Source organism: Gorilla gorilla, chromosome 5 (assembly GCF_029281585.2).
Source record: "Gorilla gorilla gorilla isolate KB3781 chromosome 5, NHGRI_mGorGor1-v2.1_pri, whole genome shotgun sequence".
In the NCBI taxonomy this organism is placed as follows: domain Eukaryota; kingdom Metazoa; phylum Chordata; class Mammalia; order Primates; family Hominidae; genus Gorilla; species Gorilla gorilla.
Window position 1 is genome coordinate 173,224,634 of NC_073229.2, and position 21,394 is coordinate 173,246,027.

At 40.3% G+C, this 21,394-nt stretch overlaps 1 protein-coding gene across 1 annotated transcript in view; it reads left to right on the plus strand.

Annotated features, from left to right (window-relative positions):
• The window catches only part of UST (uronyl 2-sulfotransferase), a 330,777-nt gene that overhangs the window by 305,478 nt on the left and 3,905 nt on the right, over positions 1-21,394 (plus strand). The window lies entirely within an intron of this gene.

Consider the following 21,394-nt stretch of genomic DNA (forward strand, 5'->3'; position numbering starts at 1 on the left):
TTTGTATCTGACTGCATTTTCTCTTCGCCCTAAACCATCCAGCTATTGCAGTGGCGATGGGGGGGTGTCTGACAAAACTTTACTTTTCTTCCTTTTTTATTAAAGTGTTTCAGATGCTGCAGTCATGAATGATTTTTGAATGTTTATTATTTACCTAATACAGGCAAGAAGATATAGTAGAAGATAAAAAATGAATAGAAAAGAGATAGTACTACCCAAATGGAACTCTATTAGGGAGGGAAAAATATGTGAAACATCCAAAATGTATTTTTGACATTTTTACAGAATTAAACAATTATAGATTATACGGTATTCATGATCAAGAAGTGCTTTGGAATTTTATGCAGCTAATGAATGTATAGGTGGGGAAAGTCGATCTATAAATGCACATGTATACTGTAAGGGATATGAATCTTTACTTTCACTGAACCACCAGACCTTAAAATTTTATAGGAGCAGAGCATCTCAAAGTCTTGATGTCTGTAATTTCATAAAGTATCATTAACACATTAAGTTTCAACTAAATTGAAATTAATTGTTTCATTTGGGGAGATTAGCATTTTTCTATTTCAGTGGCAGAATACTGATGTTTCAAGGGAATATATTTTGAGGATAACAGTCATAATATTAATAGTTGTTGTTATTATATTTAACACTCATTGGGAGCTTCTTGTGTCTCAGGAATCTTTTTAAGTCCTTTAGATGTAGTATTTCATTTAATCCTAAGAACAACCCTGTGAGGAAGATACTATTATTATGTCCATTGTACAGATAAGGAAACCACCAACTTAGAGATGATTCATAACGCTTCTATGTTACTGAGCTGGTCGACAGCAGCACTCAGCTGATTGAACATTCAACCCAGGCCCAGTGACTTGCAACACCATGCTCGTAAGCTCTTAACTGGTCTCTCTCTCTCTCTCTGAAAAGGGCAAAATCTAAAACATGATTATCTGAGGGAGATGGGGTAGCTAGTAAAGTAGGATTCTATGAAATGTTATTCTGCTGAATTCTCAAGAACACAGTGTTTCTGGAAAGCTTAGTGGTTCTGTTGAGGTGATGTTCATTGATATTCTAAATGTGTTACTTTGTTTTATTTTTTTGTCGGCGGGGGAAGACTTTACTAGTTGGAATTACTAAAATCGCTTTAATAAAGTGCTTGCAAAGACTCAATCTGGTTAACAGTAAAGCCATTTGTTTCAGTCATGTCAGCAACTTTGGTTTTCATAAAGGTTTTAATGAATCGGAGAGTGGAATTTAAGAAAGCAAACAATCCAAGGAATACTCCTTATTTTTCTAAAATAGCAAAGCGAAAATGGGAACCCTTTCCAGTTTAGTTACAGCAAGTATCTATTGGAGTTTTAAAAATTCTTAGAGTACATCATTTATCATATAAAACAAAACTGGATTAATGAACACTTTTTAAAAGTCTTTTTAGGGTCCTATTATTATTTTAGTTGTTTAGATATAAAAATATTTTATGGCATATTCACTGTTAAATTTATAGTGAATTGACATTCAGTGACATTTGCTTTTAAAGTTGTTTATTGAAATATGTAGTCTACCAGAAATAAGTATGGTTACCAACTACTGAAATCAATTTAATAGTAATTTGGTCTTGTTAGTCTGTTAAAAAGAATTATTGGCCTTCAGATATTTCCACAAAGCCCTTTGTTACTCATGAATCCCATCAAGATGCTATGAATAAAGACTGTGAATATCAATAAGTTTGAAAACATTCCATGCTCATGTTCAGGGTCATATGTTTCCCTGTCTTCTATGTTCCTCTTTGTGGCTATAAACCCAAACTTATGTGTTGTGTGTTTTTTCTATGACAGTTATGGATATGACTTATTTACTATATGCTCTGTGAGGTATAACCTAATGTCAACTGATTTCAACTATGTTTGCCATACTTCCAAAAAAATAGCCACTCATGTATCTGTCTGATCAGGAGGTGAACCGATGGTGCTGTGTGAAATTGAGAACTAATTATCTCATAAACATTCTAAGTGGATATAAGGAATTATGTGCTCAGTTGCAACCACTAATTTATCGAAGCACCGGGTCTAAATACCTCAGGGAATGCACAGAAGCCTGATGGTTGAAAAGCCTTCAAAGCATTCTCTCAGCTAAAAAGTACAAGAATTGGGGCTCATATCTAGTGCCTTTCTGGACAGTTGGTCACAGAAGCTTAGAAACATTGGCACAAGTATTGTCAGGCGGAGCCTGGCCGTGACCTCTGTGAAATGGCTGTCATGAGCTTGGCAGGGTGGGAATAATGGCTCTCCTGCCACCATCTGTCACCCCTGTCCAAGACACCAGCACAATTTGAGAGCAGCTGTGGTTCCCTACCCTGTTCTCATCCCATCCTCCCATGCCCAGCAGCTCCCTCCCTGGGACTTTGGACCTCGTGGGAAAAAAATGGAGAAGGAGGGAAAGAAAAGTACTTGAGGGTTTTGTAAATGTTCAGAAAGGGAAGGGGGTGCGGTAGAATTAAATCTACCCAAAGAAGAGCAAAAGAGCTTTCACTTGCTTTCCCTTCTAGCCAACCAGTAACCAGTAGGCCTTCATTTTATTGTCACATGTAAAACTCAAGAAGTGATGAGTAAGTAGCATTCAATTAGAATTTAATCTTTTTTGGTAGAAATGGTGTAAAAGTTTTCAATGAGGATATGCTGATTCCTGGTTGCATGTTCCACAGCCTTTGATGTTCAACCACATCATCTTGCACTTATAGCTAAAAGGTGTCAGACACCTAACATTGTCTTAGCAATCTTCTGTGGTTCCAGATACTGTGTGCGTCTTACAGGCTGGAGCTGGGGGACACCGATGCTTAATGGGAAAACTAATGACTTTATACAGATCTTATAAAACTCTGCTATTGTGGGGGGGAGGCATTTAGTAGATTAAGTTTGTAATCTAAGAGAGGAAACTGGGCAGGAAAGACAAGAGTGAGGTGAAGCAGCACCGTGGACCAGAAAAAGGCTTGAAATTAGAAGCCTTTGGCAAAAGTGTGAAACTTTGCCACTTTACATTGTTCAGTGGGTCAGAAATTGTCAAAGATTTTCTTTTTTCTCGAAAGAGAAATGACGAGGAAGGAGAGACATTTTTTGTTTGTTCTGGGTGTTTGTTTATTGTTTGTTTTGGACAAGGTCTCACTCTGTTGCCCAGACTGGAGTACAGTGGTGCAGTCACAGCTCACTGCAGCCTAGACCTCCCTGGCTCAAGCAATCTGAAAGAGAGACATTTCAAAATTGAACCTAAGACTCACGGTTTATCGCATGAGAACCCACGGCTCTCACAGAAACTCAAGAAATGTCTTAGTGAGGGGACTCAATCCTTTACACTTCGAGCTGAAAGGACGGCAGTCAGCCCAGCCAGGAGGTTACCTCAGCATAGACCAAGTAAATAAATCATTTGGTAGAAGCCATTTGAGAGTAAAGGTTACTAGAAAGTCATAAATCAACCAGCAAGTCGATGTATGGTTTTGCTAGAATGTAGGAGCAATTAGAAATTTTTAGAAATATTTCTTTAACTGTGCGTGACTTGAGGAAGAGGACTATGACCTAACTAACCAGTTACTATTATTATATCAAAATGAGATTTTAAAAAATACGGTATGGATTTAATGCCGGTTCACTTATTCAGTTTTATGCAGTTAAGTTGTTGTTTTTAGAACATCATGAAATTTCATTTCATGCCCCAATAAAACTAAACTAAAATGGAATGGGTTACAGCTTTTCCATTTGTTGACTTTTCTCTTTCAAACATCTTTGATTTTCCATTCATTGAACACACTTTTTAAGAATGCTTTGAATGTCATTCAAGTTACCCGTTTCTCCTGTGCCCTCCCCCACCTGTCTCTAATGCAGTTTCCAAAGTGAACCAATCCTAACGGAACCTAATGATACCTATGAGCACGTTTCTTAGTAACACTAGCACCTCTTTCTTACCTGCTTCTAATTCACATAATGGCCTTTCTAGCATTGGCTGATTGTTTCTTTTTCATTTCCCCTTTATCACTCCCACCCATGTCTTATCAAAGGGGAAGGCTGGTGGTTAATGGTCAGTGCATCGCACCACAATTTCATGCTTGTGCTGCATCAAAAGTCTAACCTGACAATCCCTTCTCTTCCATCTGACATCAGAAGCTTCTGCAGTTTCTCACAGCCATTGGCCATGAAAGTTCAGCTCAAGAAGTCATCGCAACTACCTTCATTTATAGCCTGTTGTTGACCTAAAACCTAATGCATGTCAGTGCTCTTCTCTTTTTCTTCTCTCATATGTCAGAAAAATGAAAGAACTTAATTAAAATGTTTTAATTTTTTTTCCCAGACTGCATTTGCAAGTTTTAATATGTCCATAACATTTTTATAGTATATCAGTATCCATATCAAACATTTAACTCTGTTACTCTGCTTTTCTTTTCTTTTCTTTTTTTTTGGAAATGGAGTCTCGCTATGTCGCTGCAGTGCGGTGGCGTGATCTTAGCTCACTGCAACCTCTGCCTCCCGGGTTCAAGCGACTCTCAGCCTCCTAAGTGGCTGGGATTACAGGCATGCGCCACCATGCCCAGCTAATTTTTGCATTTTTAGTGGACACGAGGTTTTGCCATGTTGGCCAAGCTGGTCTCAAATTCCTGACCTCACGTGATCCACCGCCTTGGCCTCTCAAAGTGCTGGGATTACAGGCGTGAGCCACCGCACCTGGCGTACCCCTGCTTTTCAAAGTCATAGCCATGATACCCAGGGATTTTTTTCCCTCACATGGTCCTGGTGTCTACTGACATTAGCTTATCAATTTCAAACTTCCCTTAAGCAAAACAAATGGGCCTCCTATACAAATGGGAAGGTTGCAGTTTCATCTCATTTTTTCTTAGAGTTTTGCCTGGTTAAAGCAATTTGAATGTTTTTAGATATTCACAATGTCTTATTTAGTGTGCAGATGCAAATCTGATTTTTAACAGGGAGAGAAGGAAGAGGTAGGGCTGTTAATTTGCATTCCCCTAAGACTGAGTACTACCAGTGGGCTACAGGTTGCTCAGATAAAGTACATTTAATTTTAAAGTAACATTGCAAACTCTCCCAGTAGAATTGACAGCATCCTTGGAACTTCATTTCACACTTTCCTGACTTGGGAATGGTTATTTTGAGTAGCACCTCCTATTAACCTAACTTCTTAATGCCTGGACAGAAGGTTAAATATCTCACTTATCTACATGTTCGGCCTCCATGAACAGCTACTTCATTTACAGCCCTTCAAGGGTTTATCAAAATTTCCCCATGTTTAACATTCCAGAGAGAACATCCAGGTTGTTGGCTCTTGAGACTCACCATTGGTTCACTCACTGAGGCTGATGATTGTGACTAATATAATCTTAAAACAAAAAATGCAATAGGATACATTCTGTTAAAGAAAATGCATTTTGAATTAACTATAAAAATACAAAGTTCTGTGATAGCCCTATCTGAGTACCCAGTTCATAGAATCCAAAAATGAGAAAAGATTTCATCTTCGTGATTGTAGTCATCATGTGGTGTAATTTGCTAAGAATTTCGAGTGCACTAAATGTTTTACGAGCAACCATACTCCCATATTAAGGGCACTGCTGTACTCCTTTACATTCTCACAGTCAGGAGATGCAGGATTTTCAAAAGGCCCTGTGCATTTTGAAACTTTAGCAAGGTAGGTGATAGATTGATTTCATGTAACAATAAAATAAATGTCTTAAAGTTTCAGGATCTCTGACAATAGAAGATAAGTGGTATCTTAGAGTTGGCAGAATTGAAGACCTTATCAGCTATAAGAAGAAAAGTTACTGCTCAATATCTGAAGCTGCCATTGACCTTAGGGAAACAAGCAAAAAGGCACATGATCGCTTATGAACAAGGATGTGCATCTCATATTATTGAGAGTCATAGAAACAGAAAACCCAATCATCTAACGGTAGCAGATGGTTATATGACCTTTAAGGCATCTATAAAATGCAGCATGTAAAAACACATTGCAAAATGTAATTGGTAATAATTAAAGATATAGGAGAAATGGTCATGGTTAGTTAAATTTTAAAGATGATAAAACTAAATAAACAATATGGCACAGATGTGTTTTACAATGAATAGGCATAAATAAGAAAAAGACTAGAAGGAAATGTACTACTACAGTAATAACTGTGGCTTGATTAAAAGTTATTTTATATTCTTGTTTTCCTAAGTTTCCTAAAAACTTTACTATGTATTTGCATATGTGTATATGTACATATAGGTAAGTATATACATATATCTGCACATCATGTATACATGTACATAGTATGTTTATATGGGTACATCACAATCAGAAAAATAAATGTTTATGTTTTAAATTATTTTTCTCCAAGAAATAAGGTTTAAAGCTCAAAGCTTATAAACTTCCCAAGGGCTTTCTGATGATCCTGTGTAGATCTAGATAGTAGCTTGATCTGTATGAAACCCCAGAGGAACAAAAGTAATAGACCAACATGAAAAAATGAGACAAGGAACTGTCCTATGGCCATATCACCATCTGTGGAGTGCCCAGAGTGACGGTGTCAGCAACTGGCTTTAACATCATCAAGGCTAGATGTAGGTAATGAAGTGTGATTTCAGGAGACGGCCTCCTCCCTGCCAAAGGAGGAGCATGTGTGTGTGTGTGTGTGTGTATGTGTGTGTGTGTGTGCACGCGCACGTGTGTCTATGTGTAAGAGAGGGAGAGAGAGAAGTACCCTAGGCCTGCAAATGCCACACAGACTATGAGGAGTAGAGAAAAAGAATCCTGTCCATAAAGCAAAAGCAGAGCTTATGAAATTGTCAGATACCAAAAGAATTTAGAACTGCTGCAATAGTATTTCTCTTGATCTTCTTTATCCAGATGAAAAACCAGTTTGATCAGGATATCCTTATCAGTCACTGGTTCTGGCCTTCATAATACGATTTCAAATAAAGTAACAAAAGTAATAACAACACATTTCTCAATACTTATATCAAATTAAAAGTATATTTTAAGAAAGAGATACATTTTGTTGATAAAGACATAGTAATTCTTCCAATAAATTTTTTTTAGAAGTAGATATTTTTAAACAGAACTATCTGCTTCAATTGTTGTTGTGAAAATAAATCCTTCTTTTATTGCCATCCTCATATATAAGCCAGTATTTTAGTGGTAAAAACTGTGCTGAGGAAAACACACACGTAGCACATAGTTTCAAACAAATTTTACCGTAGCACATACTTTCAAACAAATATGTATTTACCGTAGCACATACTTTCAAACAAATATGTCAGCTTTTTAATGGTCTGGGCCATGATGCTGAACTTGGGGAGAAAAGAAACATAGCAACTTGCCCTTCATTCGGTAAATACAGGCAGCAGGGAAAGCCAGGAAGCCAGAGCTGCTGACTTAGGGGGGTGGTTGTGGAGGAAACTGAAGCCACCCCAGGACTCATTACCCTCAGCGTGTGTGTCTGGGCCAGGAGGAGTTGAGCTTGGCCATCTCCTCCAGCGCTGTCATGTTCAAGTCTAGGCATTAGGATCTGAGGGTGAGGTTGGGAGGCTCCCACGTCAACAGAAGCTGGGATGCTGATCAGCAACTCATGAACCGAAACTTCTACAAGTGTCGGGCCCTTCCGGTAATTTGTTGCACATTAAGTTTGTCCGGCAAGGTGTTCACCTGGCTCTGCAGAAGGACACGAAAGGTGGACATCTGCAGCCATCAATGCCACCTCCTTGTGATCCCCCTTTCTCTCCCTCCTGTGGTGCCCCACTGTGAGGAGCATCCTTCCCATCCGCAGTGAAACAGAAATCTCCAGATTGCCCAGGAAGTTGTTGGAAGGATTGCACATTTGCTTCTCCCTTTATTGTTTACTCCTTCTAGAAGAAAGAGCCTGTGTTTTTAGCTTTTATTTTATTTTATTTCTCTTATTTCCTGGAATCAAGCATTGAGCTTAGTCAGTGCTCAGTACAGCATTGATGACTAAGCAAAAAGAATCCAGGCAAGAAAATAACTACCTACCACCACCGCCCACCCCCGCTAGCAATTTCGGCAGATTCTGAGCATAAGTAGTGTGGAGTTGAATCCCCCAGGCAATAACCTAGAAGCCCGTCCAACGAGCTGCCCTCATCTCCAATTCCATGGGGTTAGGACCCGCCTCCGTGATGTTTCTGAAAATGCATTCCTCCTCCGGGCTGATTTCCATTCCACAGGGGCCCAGTGCCCTGGTCTTGGTGGGCCCTCAGCGACCTACCCCACACAGGCCAATACTTTCTCTTCCTGGTTCCTTTTACTGTGTTCCCTGCTTCCAAAAATCCAAGTAAAGTGTGTGCATTAGAAACCCTTCATTCTCTTTCATCAAAGGAACCTAGCCGTTTCTGCATTTTTAAACAACAAGAAAGTAAATCATGAACTTTTACTTGGCTACATAGATCAAAGATTCTCTTGAAGGTCCAAGTGATCTCAAATTATTTTTAATTATTTATATTTCCAGATCTGAATAAAAGACTGCAAAACACACCCCAAAAGTTTTCTGTTTACTTTATCAACCCTCAGCACCAAGGCAGCCATGAAGTGCTTTTTGTTCTTTTCTCCCTTAGTGGCCATACCACCAGGAAGGTGGTCTTAACATGCCATCGATCATATCTGAGTGGCAAATGTAGCGCTGGCCGGCCAGCCCAGCACATATCGCTGTGAGTCGCAGTGACACACATTCATTTCCGCTGGAGGCAGCCCTAGGGAGTCCGGCGGCCCTGCAGCTGTATTTCATCTCTTTGAACTGTGTGGCCTCCCCTATAATTCAGGAAATGAGTTTACTCTATCTGTGACAAGCATCATGTTCACACAGTTTTGGGAGCGGCCAGCGTGGTGCAGGGCTGTATGGGAATGGAGGTGGCAGGCGTTTGCCAACCCTGGGGAGTACACCGACGGTACTTCCTCTCCCACTGCCGAGTGCTCCACTTGACCGTGACTTTCGGCACACCTGTTGCCTGAGAAAGTGTGCTTTATCCCCATGTGCTGGAAATCTCTGGCTGTAATCTAACCTGAGATGAGTAAGTCAGTTTCTTAGACAGGGCGCTTCTTAAAACAGCAAGGCCTCTCAGTTGATCACCACTCAGCTCCCCTGAAGCTGTAGAATTGATGCCTGTCTTTTGACCATGCTTATTTTTTTTCGGTGGTAAACTTTGGCCCCTCTTTTGGTTGTTATTAAACTAGTATTTGTTTGGTGCACATAATCTCTGCTGGACCAGGTTAAAACAAGTGCAGATTGTTAAGGGAAGAGGGCTCTGGTCAGCGCGGAGTGTGCATACACTCAGATCAAGGAAAGGAATGCCAGAGCCAGCCCAGCATCAAAATACACTGCAAGTTGGTGGTGAGCTTTTGTTATTTTGCGTATGGTTAACCATCTCGGAGGTCATAAAGCGAGGCGTCTGTCCTCCGGTGCAGCAGCTGGGTTTATACAGTATTTCCAGATTGTTTATTCTGGCCCAGAGCCAGGGCTACATCGTTTTTCCATTATGCATGTTTGACAGATGAAGAGAGGTGGGAAGGGGGACTCCCAGGAACAGGTCTGTGATTTCCTTTTTATTTACATTAAAGGGAGTTTTAGGAGTACTGAAGATTATGAACCAGTTCAAACATATGTCAATGCAGCAGAGGTAGAGAAGCTGCTGTGTTTGCAAAAATGTTCAGATCTTGGGCAGTAAAACAAAATCAAAGCAAAATCTTGGGCAGTGAGCACATCGTGCTTGTCACTGCCCAGTCTTGCATGCAGACAGGTTACTGGCGAGTGATATTTATCATCACATCCAGAAGTTAAGTTCCCAGTGTTTGTTTGGCAGGGCATTGGGAGGAGCCCCTGAGTTGGCAAACCAGAATCTGTGTGCAATCCACTGACATATGCATTTCATGCAGATGGGTGTGCCTGGTGCCGGGCAGAGATGTGTTTCCAAGGTCCCAGTAGAACTTCTTCCCTGCAGCCTTTTCCCTGAGCCACCAGCTTTCTGTGGATACTCCCAAAAGCCCGGGCTAAGTTCTTCCACCAGGAAGTGTTCAAGACTGACCAAAGAGCCACAGTTCACATTGTATCCACAGCAAAGTCCTCGGCACATAGGTCAAATGGATGTGATTGAATGACTGTTTTCCTTCTAAATAAAACACTTTGATTTTGCTAATGGAGAAACATCACTAAAAAGTACCAAAAGTGATGGCAAATTAAGTAACTGACCAGCATTCATACAGCAAAGTCAGGTCACACAAATAAATGTCTTTTTACCCAACAGTGTTTGAATCTTCAGTTAATGGCTGGGGTGAATATCACACCCAGCACAAATTCATTAGCTGCAAGACGGTGGCTTCTACATAGCTATTTGTGTTTGTGGTGAACCTTCCTTATCATGGCATGTCTTAAGCTTGGCTAAGTATTTGCAAGCGTTCTGTCACCATAACATAATGTTCTTCAACAGAGTGGCTAAGAAAAGCAAATACCACTACCTCTCCAGAACAACCTGTGATCCAAACCTTCTCTGTCAGCCTGCTATCCAGAAATTCAATTTCCAGAAATGGAAAGTTTGCTCAGGAAGGACCCTCAACTAAGGAAGGAATTTAGCTAAAAAGTGAAGTATGCATAGTCAACACTGAAAGTTGCCCTTTGGGTTAATCCAGTCTTGCAGATGGATTTAAAATACAGGTTTCAAATCAACAAACATTTATGGAGGGTGGTTAGGTGCCAGGCATGGAGCTGGACACTGGGGAACTAAAAATGAAAAAGACACAGTCCCTCTCAGTGTGAAAACATTTTTGCTGGCTTGCAAGTTTTTCACCAGATCCTCCCAGACTTACCAAAGCATTCCCCTTGTCTTAGAACACTCAAGCCCTTCTTTTCAACGGATTCCCTGAATGCCAGAATACACACAGGGCAAGGAGAAGTGGGTGGTTATAGATTTCCACTCAATTTGGAAATTAACAGCCTGTGGTGTAGCAAAAAGGTGCAAGGCTGAGAATCAGAAAGCCCACTTTCCAGTGCTTGGACTGAAACGTCCTGGCCGTACAGCCTTGAGCTGGTCTTATGACTTCTGGGGCCCTTGGTATCTGTAAGTAAAATGGGTACTGGGAAGATTGAGCAAGGTAGTGAGGGGTGATGTGAAAGTGCATTAATCCACAGAGCCCTATGAAAATGAGAGGGATGTGCTTCTCCGCAGGACTTATATGAGAAGTTGCACTGTTCGGGCCACTATTTGTAAAGTTTTAATAATACAGAAAGCAGCCCCCTCCTGGCCTCATGCCAGGTTTTATTCTCTACCAACATTGGGTGGCCAACTACAGATTTTTATGTCACTGAGGGCTGGCTGTTAGAAGAATCTCCACTCAGGACCGTAACTACTCTGTAGTGTCCCTGCCACTCCCTCCCCAGGGACAGCGCAGAGCCTGGAAGTCTATCCCCCTGTGGCCCTGACTCTATGGCTGATTGGACATGTCTATAAAGAAAAAACAATCTCTATTGTGTTCTTTAAATACAAAGGTCAAAGTTTGTTTTTTTACTTTGTTTTCCCTCTTCTGAACATTTCATAGCTCAAAACCAGTGCCTATTTTGAGGAAATTTTCAGTAATTATCATGAAATTAACTAAGGGGATTATTTGACCAATCCCTAAAGGTAATAAGAAAAAACTTTTTAAAAAAATATCAAAAACATCCTGAAGCCACAGCTTCTTTTTGCCAAAAAGTATTGATGAATTAAAGTAGAGAGGCAGAAAAATGTGCCTTGCCAGCACTATTGGTCCCAAAAGGCAACCAAACCACAAAGTTAAACACTGAAATGTACAGACCCCAGCCAGATGGGAGGGTAGACTGCTTCTCGCTAAGGACCCAGCATTTGTGGGTCTCCTAGGAATTTCTGTGAAACTCCTTCAGATACTGCCTTTGTGCCCAGCTGTCTGTCTCCATCTCACAGACACAGCCAAGCCTTCCTTGAATCTGACAGCACCCTCGTCCTTCTGATGGTTTCTTTTGTTCCCTCAAGAAGCCTGTACAGAGGAGAACTGTGTTTCCCCAGGTGCTGAGCTGTGGAAATACAAAGATAAATGGGGTATCGCTTTTGTCCTGATCACTCTCAGTATAAAAAGCCTCTTTGGAAGAACAGCTAAATGAAACCTGGTGGAGATGTTAAGAATAAAATCTAGAGAAAATTTTTTAAGAGGTGGATAGTGCCTCAGAGGCCTCCTAAAAGTTTTCCATCTCTTGATTGAAACACACACAGAATCTACACTCTCAGACGTGCACACACAGCACATACGGCAAATCTTCATGATCTTATAGTAAGTATGAAAGACCCAACTCCATGCAGAGTATTTAAGATAAGCCCATTAAGCCCGGTCTCCCTGGTGAGGATTTCTGACCAAACAGAAGAAATGTTGACTCCAGCAAATGAATCAGAGTGAGATGCCCTCTCTGCCCCCATGGTGACAAGCCTTGTGAGCAGGCATCTCCCTTAGACTGTGAGCTCCATCCACTCGTCAGCAATGTGGAGAGTTAAGAACCTGGGCTCATTAGTCAGACTTCCCCACACCCAACTTTGGGCTTCACCACTTACTGGCTGTGTGAGCCTGCACAAACTTCTAAATTCCAATGCCACAGCTTTAAATGGTGATAATAAGAGACCTCTACAGCACTGGGAGCTTTATAAGGATTAAATGTGTGTTTAGATATCTTACAATACTTGGCGCAGAGAAAGCTCTCAAAGTGCCAACTGATGATGATGATGATGGTGATGATGATGATGCCCCATTCACTGCAACAATTCCTGTGCGTGGTGCAGAATAGTTATTCAACAAATCTTTGCAGAAAGAGGGAAGGAAGATGATATTGGGCACACCAGTGAGGCCTAATTGAAGCCTTGATTTTGACGAGAAGCACTTACTCTCTAGGTTTATGAAAGCCTGAATTTTAGAATCTTTAAAGCAGAAGCATAAAACTCGACTTTCTATAACAGCCAGGCAGGTAATATAAAAGAATGAACCGGCATTTAGGGTCTGAGGCAAACTGGAGAGCCCTGGCCTCTTTCACGGGGGCAGTCACACTTGGCTCCAGAAGAATGTAGCCGCCCTTTGAGAAAAGCCAGAAATCCAGCTTTCCATGTGAAATAGACCAAGCCTTACAACAACTGAATCCATTTCTAAAAAAAAAAATACCCCACGGGCCAAACAACACATTGCCTGCCAGTCCGATCTTGGGCTGCCTTTTTGCCACCCTGCCTTAAAGGGAGGAGCTCTGTATTCGTCTCTTTCTTTTAAAATGTTTATCAGTGGGCACAAGAGACATGAGCCCCTTGAAGTTACTCTGAGTTCCTGCTAGGATCAGAGAACGCTCATGGAGTAAGGTCTTCACTTCTTCATGGTTAATCCGACAGTATGTGCTCACCTAACGAGGGCTTCTTCCCTTCCCAAGGAATGCTACTAATAAGTATAGATTTTTAAAGCATAATTGTTTTGTGGCTGAAATAACAACAGTTTCAAAAAAAATCCTAACAACTTCCTCTAGAGCTGCTATTATGGCAATCTGGAGAGAGGCTGATTCCATAGTCCATGTAGCTTTGTTTTGTTTGGATAGAAAGTCTGGCATTTTACAAAAATGTGGAACACTTAGCAATGGAATGACTTTTCCATAGCACCGATTATCGTACAGCAAGACACACATCCATATGTCTTTGAAATGAGATTTTTAAGAATTCTCTGCTTATTATACAAGACAAACCACCTCTGGTCTTTCCATATGAAGGTGATAGTTTTCTACAGGCTCATGAAAGCTGCCCTGGTTATGGTGCAGTACTTAAAGTTAGGGAAAAATCTCAACATAGATGGGGACCCAGATTCAAATTCGTTTTTTCACTTACCAGCCAGCTATGTGACCTTGGGTAAGTTTCTATTTCTCCATCTGCAAAAGACGGGTCATGATATTCACCTCACAGGGTTATTGAGAATATCAAATAAAATAATGTATATGATGATCCAAACTCATAACAGGTGTTCCCCATCAATATTGGTTGAATCTGAGTCTCTGTTTCTCCTGGCACAAAATAGCACTCCTGTTTCTGACCGCGACATAACCCTCTGGCAATGTCATTAACCTTATTAAATTTGGCAGCTCTGTGGAAAACGAAGGTCAAAAAAGCTGTCATTGTTTATATAAACTGTTCATTTTGTTGTTCACAGTGCTATGAGGACTAAAGGATAGAGGGTTGGATGCTGCCACCCAGGGAGTAACCAGGGAGAAGGGAAGAGGCTGGAACAGAGCCTGAGAAGAACTGGTCTTTATAAGACAGGCTGGGAAAGAGGAGGGCGTAAAGAAGATGGAAAGGGAGTGACCAGAGAGAGGTGAGGGTGCCAGGAAAACACTGTTGCAGATGCAGGGGGAGGAGAGGGCTTCAAAATGGAGTGTGTGGCCCACAGTGTGATGGGGTCATGCTGAGAGGCGCCCTCTGAGCTACCAACAAGGAAGCGAGAGTAACTGAATGGAGTACAGAAGGAACAGAAAGCAGGTTTTGGTGAGTTCAGTCACGTACGTAAGCTGAAAATGTTATAACAAATGTAGACAGCTCTTCAAGAAGTTGGGCTGTGATGGGGAGGAGAGAGAAAAGATGAAAGAGGGAGGGTGCATGAGACAAGGGTTTTTTCAAGAAGGGAAGTGAGTTTTGATGGCAAGGAGCCAGTTGAGAGGGAGAGGTTGACAATGAAGAAGAGGGGGTGGATGAGGGAGAGAAGGAAACTCCAAGGAGGCAGGGTGGGTAGATAAATGAAGCAAGAATTGGATATTAATGCAAAACTAGAGCTTGGGGAAACATTAGATCCCATAAGAATCTGCCAAACCAGCTGATACTGACCCTCATGTTCAGACGGGGGATTTAGGGAGGGATTAAGAAGAGTAAGGAAGACTGAAGTAACTGAAATACACGAGACAATCTGTTGTTATTGGAGGGGTAACAGGAAAAGCTTCTCCTCCACCCTCTGAAGCTTACTTGAAAATGAACTTACAATAGGCAGATTAACAGGAAAAAAAGGAATAAAATTTATTAATATGCATGAAACTGAGCATGGTAGCTCACTCCTGTAGTCCCAAATACTCAGGAGGTTGAGGGGAGGATCACTTGAGCCCAGGAGTTTGAGGCTGCAGTGAGCCACCACTGCACTCTAGCCTGGGCAACAGAGCAAGACCCTACCTCTTAAAAATAAAATGCTACACAGGAGAAAATCACAGGAGAGCGGTTACCTCATAACCCAGGGAGGTCCAGCTTTTTCTATACCTTTCTTCATAGGGAAAGGGGAAATGGAGGTTAAATGTGGCAATTTTGAAGAGTAGTAAATGATATTTACGGGGAATGAATGGGCCCAATGCTCAGACAATGGAAGGTAAATAATTCTCTTTGGGAACTGAATGGGACCCAAGAACAGGCAATAGTTTGGGACAACGTTCATCTGAGCTCTGAGTGTGGTGTTTAATCTTCAGTCCCTTCCTCTGTGACATGAGTTTTGATCTTCTCTGGTTAATGAAATTTTAGGGGAGGTGACTGAAGGCAATTTTGTTCCTCTTTGGCAGGTCCAATTTCTAGGTAGATAAGGGAACTTCAGAGAACAGCTTCATCCAGGATGTACTGGTCTCCAATGGCCTTTAATTTGAAATATCACCATACCAAGTTGCCATATTTGGCTGTCACCCTCCCTGGATCCTTAACTATTCAAGAAAGGATCTTTTAAAGCTCTTGCCTTGTAGCCAGACATGAAAAAGTCCCCCTTCCCTCTTGTCTTAAAGGTCTGTCCTCTCTGTGGAGTGTTCTAGCAAACATAGGGCTGAGCCTCCTCATGTTCTGACTAGCACTATCAAATAGCCAAAGCACTTTTGTCAGGCTGGTAAGGTGACATGCAATTAAAATTTGGTTGGAAAGGCTACCTGGGATCTTATCAAATATCAATCTTATTAAAGACCTCTCATTACTGTATAAAAGTTGGATAAGATATGTCAATGTAGGGGGCTCTGAGTGGAATCATAAGAGCCAGTACTTTCCAGTCATAGGGTTGATGGAGTGCACTGGGATTTTAGATGCTGGTTATCACCAGAAGCCTGTCGTTTTCCGAACATGGTAAATCCTAGGTCAATTTCTGCCTGGGATAGAATGTTTCCTACTGGAAACACAAAATTACAAGTTTAATCTAAATAAACCACCAGGACGCAATTTTACCTCTCAGGTGGAACTCTGCAAATAGTGGTTGTTGGGGTGGTTTTCATCACTGACTCTGAGTATTGGACCCAGAGATGATCGTGCCCAATTTTTTTTTAATCGGCCCTTTTCTCCTCCCAAACTATAAAGCCATTAGCCATTCCCTCCAAAACACCTGCCAGTTTCCTGTGAGATCTGTTGTTAAGTTTGGGTGCCTCAGTCAGCATGAGGAGTAGTAGGCTCTAGGCCTGGACATTGACCATTATGCTCTACCACACTGTGAAGAAAGGTGTGAGAAGCAGTAATAGCCCTCTCACCTGTCCACACCAAGAAACAACACAGCAAAAGCACAGCAGCTGATTGTCATGAGGAGCCTCCTACCTCTGCCACTTTCTGGCTGCATGACCTTGAATGAGTTATAGTCTTGGCCTCAGTTTCCTCATGTGTAAAATGGCTCTTCCATCAAGGGGTTATTGTGAGGATTAAGTATGATTGTGTGTACAAGTGCTTAGCTCAGTGCTTGCTACACATTAGTTCCCATTAACTGTAGCTGTTACTATAAAAATATACCACAAAGCATTAGGCTCAGCCAGGACTGTCACCATCTCGCACCATATCAGTTAACTAATCATGCAAATATGTCCTGGTTCTTTTCACTTGTACTTGAAGTTCACAATATCACATTTTATTGATATATAATATTTTACATATTTATGGGATATGTATGATTTTTTTTTCCATGCATAGAATGTGCAATGATCAAATCAGGGTGTTTAGGGTATCCATCACCTTGAGTATTTATCATTTCTATGTGTTAGGAACATTTGAAGTTTTTTTTTCTAGCTACTTTGAAATATACAATACATCATTGCTAACTATAGTCACCCTACTCTGCTATGGAGCATAAGAACTTACACCTTCTATATAACTGTACATTTGTACCCATTAACCAACCTCTCTTCAGCCCGCTCTCCAACCCAGACACCCTTCCCAGCCTCTGGTATCTATCATCCTACTCCCTCCTTGTGGTCAACTTCTTTAGTTCCCATATATGAGTGAAAATACACGATCTTTGTCTTTCTGTCCCTGGATTATTTCATTTAACATGATGACCTCCAGTTCCATCCATGTTGATGCAAATGACATGATTTCTTTCTTTTTTATGGCCAAATAGTATTCCATTGTGTATAATACCACATTTTCTTCATTCATTCATTGATGGACACAGGTTGATTCCATATCTTTACCATTGCGAATATTACTACAGTAAACACGTGAGCATGCAAGTGCAGGTATCCCTTTGATATGTTGATTTCATTTCCTTTGGATAGATACATAGTAGAAGGGTTGCTTGATCATGGTAGTTCTATTTTTAGTTTTTTGAGAACTCTCCATACTGTTTACCATAGTGGCTGTTCTAATTGGCATTCCCACCAACAGTGTATAAGAGTTCCCTTTTCTCCACATCCTCACCAGCATCTATTATTTATTGGCTTTTAATAATAGCTATTCTAATGGAGTAAGATGATAGCTCATTGTGGTTTTGATTTGCATTTCCTTGATGATTAGCATGTTGAGTTTTTTCATATACCTCTTGGCCATTTGTATGTCTTATTTTGAGAAATGTCTATTCGGAAGGATATAATGTCACTTCTGACAGAGTTATTTACCTGCTCTGCCCATCCACCAACTCCCCCATCCTAACCATAAAGGAAGGCATTCAGGGAAGAGAGTTTTATCGTCATGAACTAGGAGTAGCCTTATGGCAGTTGACCCAGTCACCTAATCGTAATCAAAGAAAGAAATGTATAAACCCATTATGCTGTAACTTTAAAGAATATTCCCAAAGTTTTTCTGGCCTGAAATTAATAACCATTTATATAGCAAATCAACTCAATCCATTATATAGACCAACATTTTGCAAGTGATTGAAGACTAGTAAAATGTGATTGGTATTTCTCAGATAGTTTTGTAGTCAGGGTATTTATATGATTACACTTGCTGTCCATTGTTTTTAGGAAATTACTGTTTCAACCTTACGACCAAGAGCTTTGAGGATGTGAAATAGAACAGATTTCCAAATTACTTCTTTACAAGGATCTAGGCTCCCTTTTGCTTATCCCCTTGGATCCTTTGCCAGGTTGGGCCAAATAATTTAAGTAATGAATTTATTTTAAATCACAGGAGTCTTACTTTTTTGTGTATCAGATCACAAAACCTTACACAATGTATAATGCTCTAAGAGGAAGGGATTGAAGGAGGCTTTCAATGAGAGAATTATTTTTCCTCTGCCTCTCAATGTTTGACTTAAAACTCTTTATTTCTTGTCTGTCTTTCATAAGATTTTTTAGCTCTGTTTTAAAAAACAAAAAGGAACACCTAAGACCTGTGAACAATGACCTGCCCCAGATTAGCTAGAGTTCATATCTTCAGAGAAGACAGATATTATAAAATGTTCTGTTAGGAACCCATTTCAGAAGAGTCTATGCCAAGTTATTTAACAGAAATTCTAGAGTGTTCAATGTGTGTTATGCTTTTAATTTCAATGAAGACCATGTTATCTATTTACAAGGATCTAGGCTCCCCTGTGCAAAGGACCCAAACTGGCAAAGGACTTTCAAAAGAGTCAGTTTGAAAAGTAATACCCTTATTCAATGAGGCTGTTGGCCACATAGAGAATTTATTTATTTTTTATTTTAATTAATACCTAATGGGGTACATGAGATGTTTTGATACAGGCAAGCAATGCATAATAATCTCATCATGGAGAATGGGGTATCCATCCCCTCAAGCATTTATCCTTTGCATTACAAACAATCCAGTTATGCTCTTTTAGTTATTTTATTATTATTATTATTAATTTTAGACACAGTCTCACTCTGTCACCAGGCTGGAGTGCAGTGGCGCAATCTCAGCTCACTGCAACCTCTGCCTCTCGGGTTCAAGCAATTCTCCTGCCTCAGGCTCCCGAGTAGCTGGGACTACAGGTGCACGCCACCATGCCCAGCTAATTTGTGTATTTTTAGTAGAGACGGGGTTTCACCACGTTGGCCTGGATGGTCTCGATCTCTTGACCTCGTGATCCACCTGCCTCGTCCTCCCAAAGTGCTGGGATTACAGGCATGAGCCACCATACCCGGCTCTTTTAGTTATTTTTAAATGTACAATTAAATTATTATTGACTATAGTCACCCTGTTGTGCTATCAATAATAGGTCTTATTCATTTTTCTATTTTTTTTGTACCTATGAACCATCCCCACCTGTCCCCAACCCCCCACTACCCTTCTTAGCCTCTACATAGAGAATTTTTCAAATTCCTTCTTTAGAATTGCTACTAGAGGCTTCAGAAGGTACCTCAAATATCCTAAAAATTGGGAAGTCTATGTCCTTTCAGATGAGTCTGATTTTGGAAATAGCCATTTGGAGCTGTATTTAGTAAATTATATACCTATTCAAATTTGATGACAAAAATTTTAGTCAAAAGCAAGATTATAAAAGAAAATGTGAGGGCAAATCTTCATGACCTTGGATTTGGCAATGGCTTCTTTAATATGACACCAAAAGACAGGCAATAAGAAGAAAACAGATAAAATGGTCTCCATTACGATTAAAAACTTCTATGTGTCAACCGTGGATTTGGCAATTTTTTTTAATACGACACCAAAAGTCAGGCAATATGAGAAAAATGGATAAAATAGTCTTCATTAAAATTAAAAACTTTTATGCATCAAAGAACACTATCAACAGAGTGAAAAGACAGCCTATGGAATGGAAGAAAATATTTGTAAATTATATACCTGATATATGTGCAGATTATCTAAAATATGTAAATAACTCCTTCAACTCAACAATAAAAACAAACAAAAGCAAACAAAAAAAAACCCACTTCAAAAATGGGCAAAGGACTTGAATAGACATTTCTCTAAAGAAGATACACAAACAAACAGCATTTGTTGGACACATGCTTGTCAAAAAGCACATGAAAAGGTCATTAGAAATTAGGGAAACCATTAGCATCAGCATCACTACGGGAGTCATTAGGGAAATGCAAATCAAAACCACAGTGAGATACCACTCCACACTTACTGGGATGGCTACAATTTTAAAAAGGGAGGAAAATAACAATCGTAGGAGAGAATTCGAAGAAATTGGAACTTTCACACATTGCTGGTAGGAATGTAAAATGGTGCAAACACTGTGGAAAATAATTTGGCAGTTCTTCAAAACATTAAACTTAGAATTACCGCATGACCCAGCAATTCTGCTCCTAGGTATATACCCAAAATAAGTGGAAACAGGGACTCAGATACTAGAATGCAAATGTTCATTATAATAAGCAAAAGATGGAAACAACCTAATAAGCAAAAGATGGAAAAGTGTCTCTCCAAGGATGAAAGGATAAACAAGTTGCGTTCTATCTATACAATGGAATGTTATTCAACCTTAAAAGGAATGAAGTTCTGGCCCAGGCATGGTGGCTCACACCTGTAATACCAGCACTTTGGGAGGCCGAGGCAGGCGGATCACCTGAGGTCGGGAGTTCGAGACCAGCCTGACCAACATGGAGAAACCCCATCTCTACTAAAAATACAAAATTAGCCAGGCATGGTGGTGCATGCCTGTAATCTCAGCTACTCAGGAGGCTGAGGCAGGAGAATCACTTGAACCCGGGAGGTAGAGGTTGTAGTGAGCCAAGATCGCGCCATTGCACTCCAGCCTGGACAACAAGAGCAAAACTCTGTCTCAAAAAAAAAAAAAAAGGAATGAAGCTCTGATACACACTACAACATGGAAGAACCTTGAAAACATGCTTAGTGAAATAAGCTAGACAAAAAAAGGACAAATATTGTATGATTCCAACTACATGAAGTACTGAGAATAGGCAAATTCATAAAGATACAACATGGATTAGAGGTTCTATCTAATCGATGGGGTAAGTAGGGTGGGATAAGGAGAGGAAAGGAATTGGGAGTTATTGTTTAATGGATATCAAGTTTTTGTATAGACTCATGAAAGGATTTTTAAAACAGTGGTGATGGTTGCACAACACTGTAAATATAATTAATGCCACTGAAGTGTACACTTAAAAATAGTTAAAATTGTACACTCTATATATAACATTTTCATGCTATTCAGCAATGAATATAAAATATTTTGTTATTAAGCATTAGTATAAAAT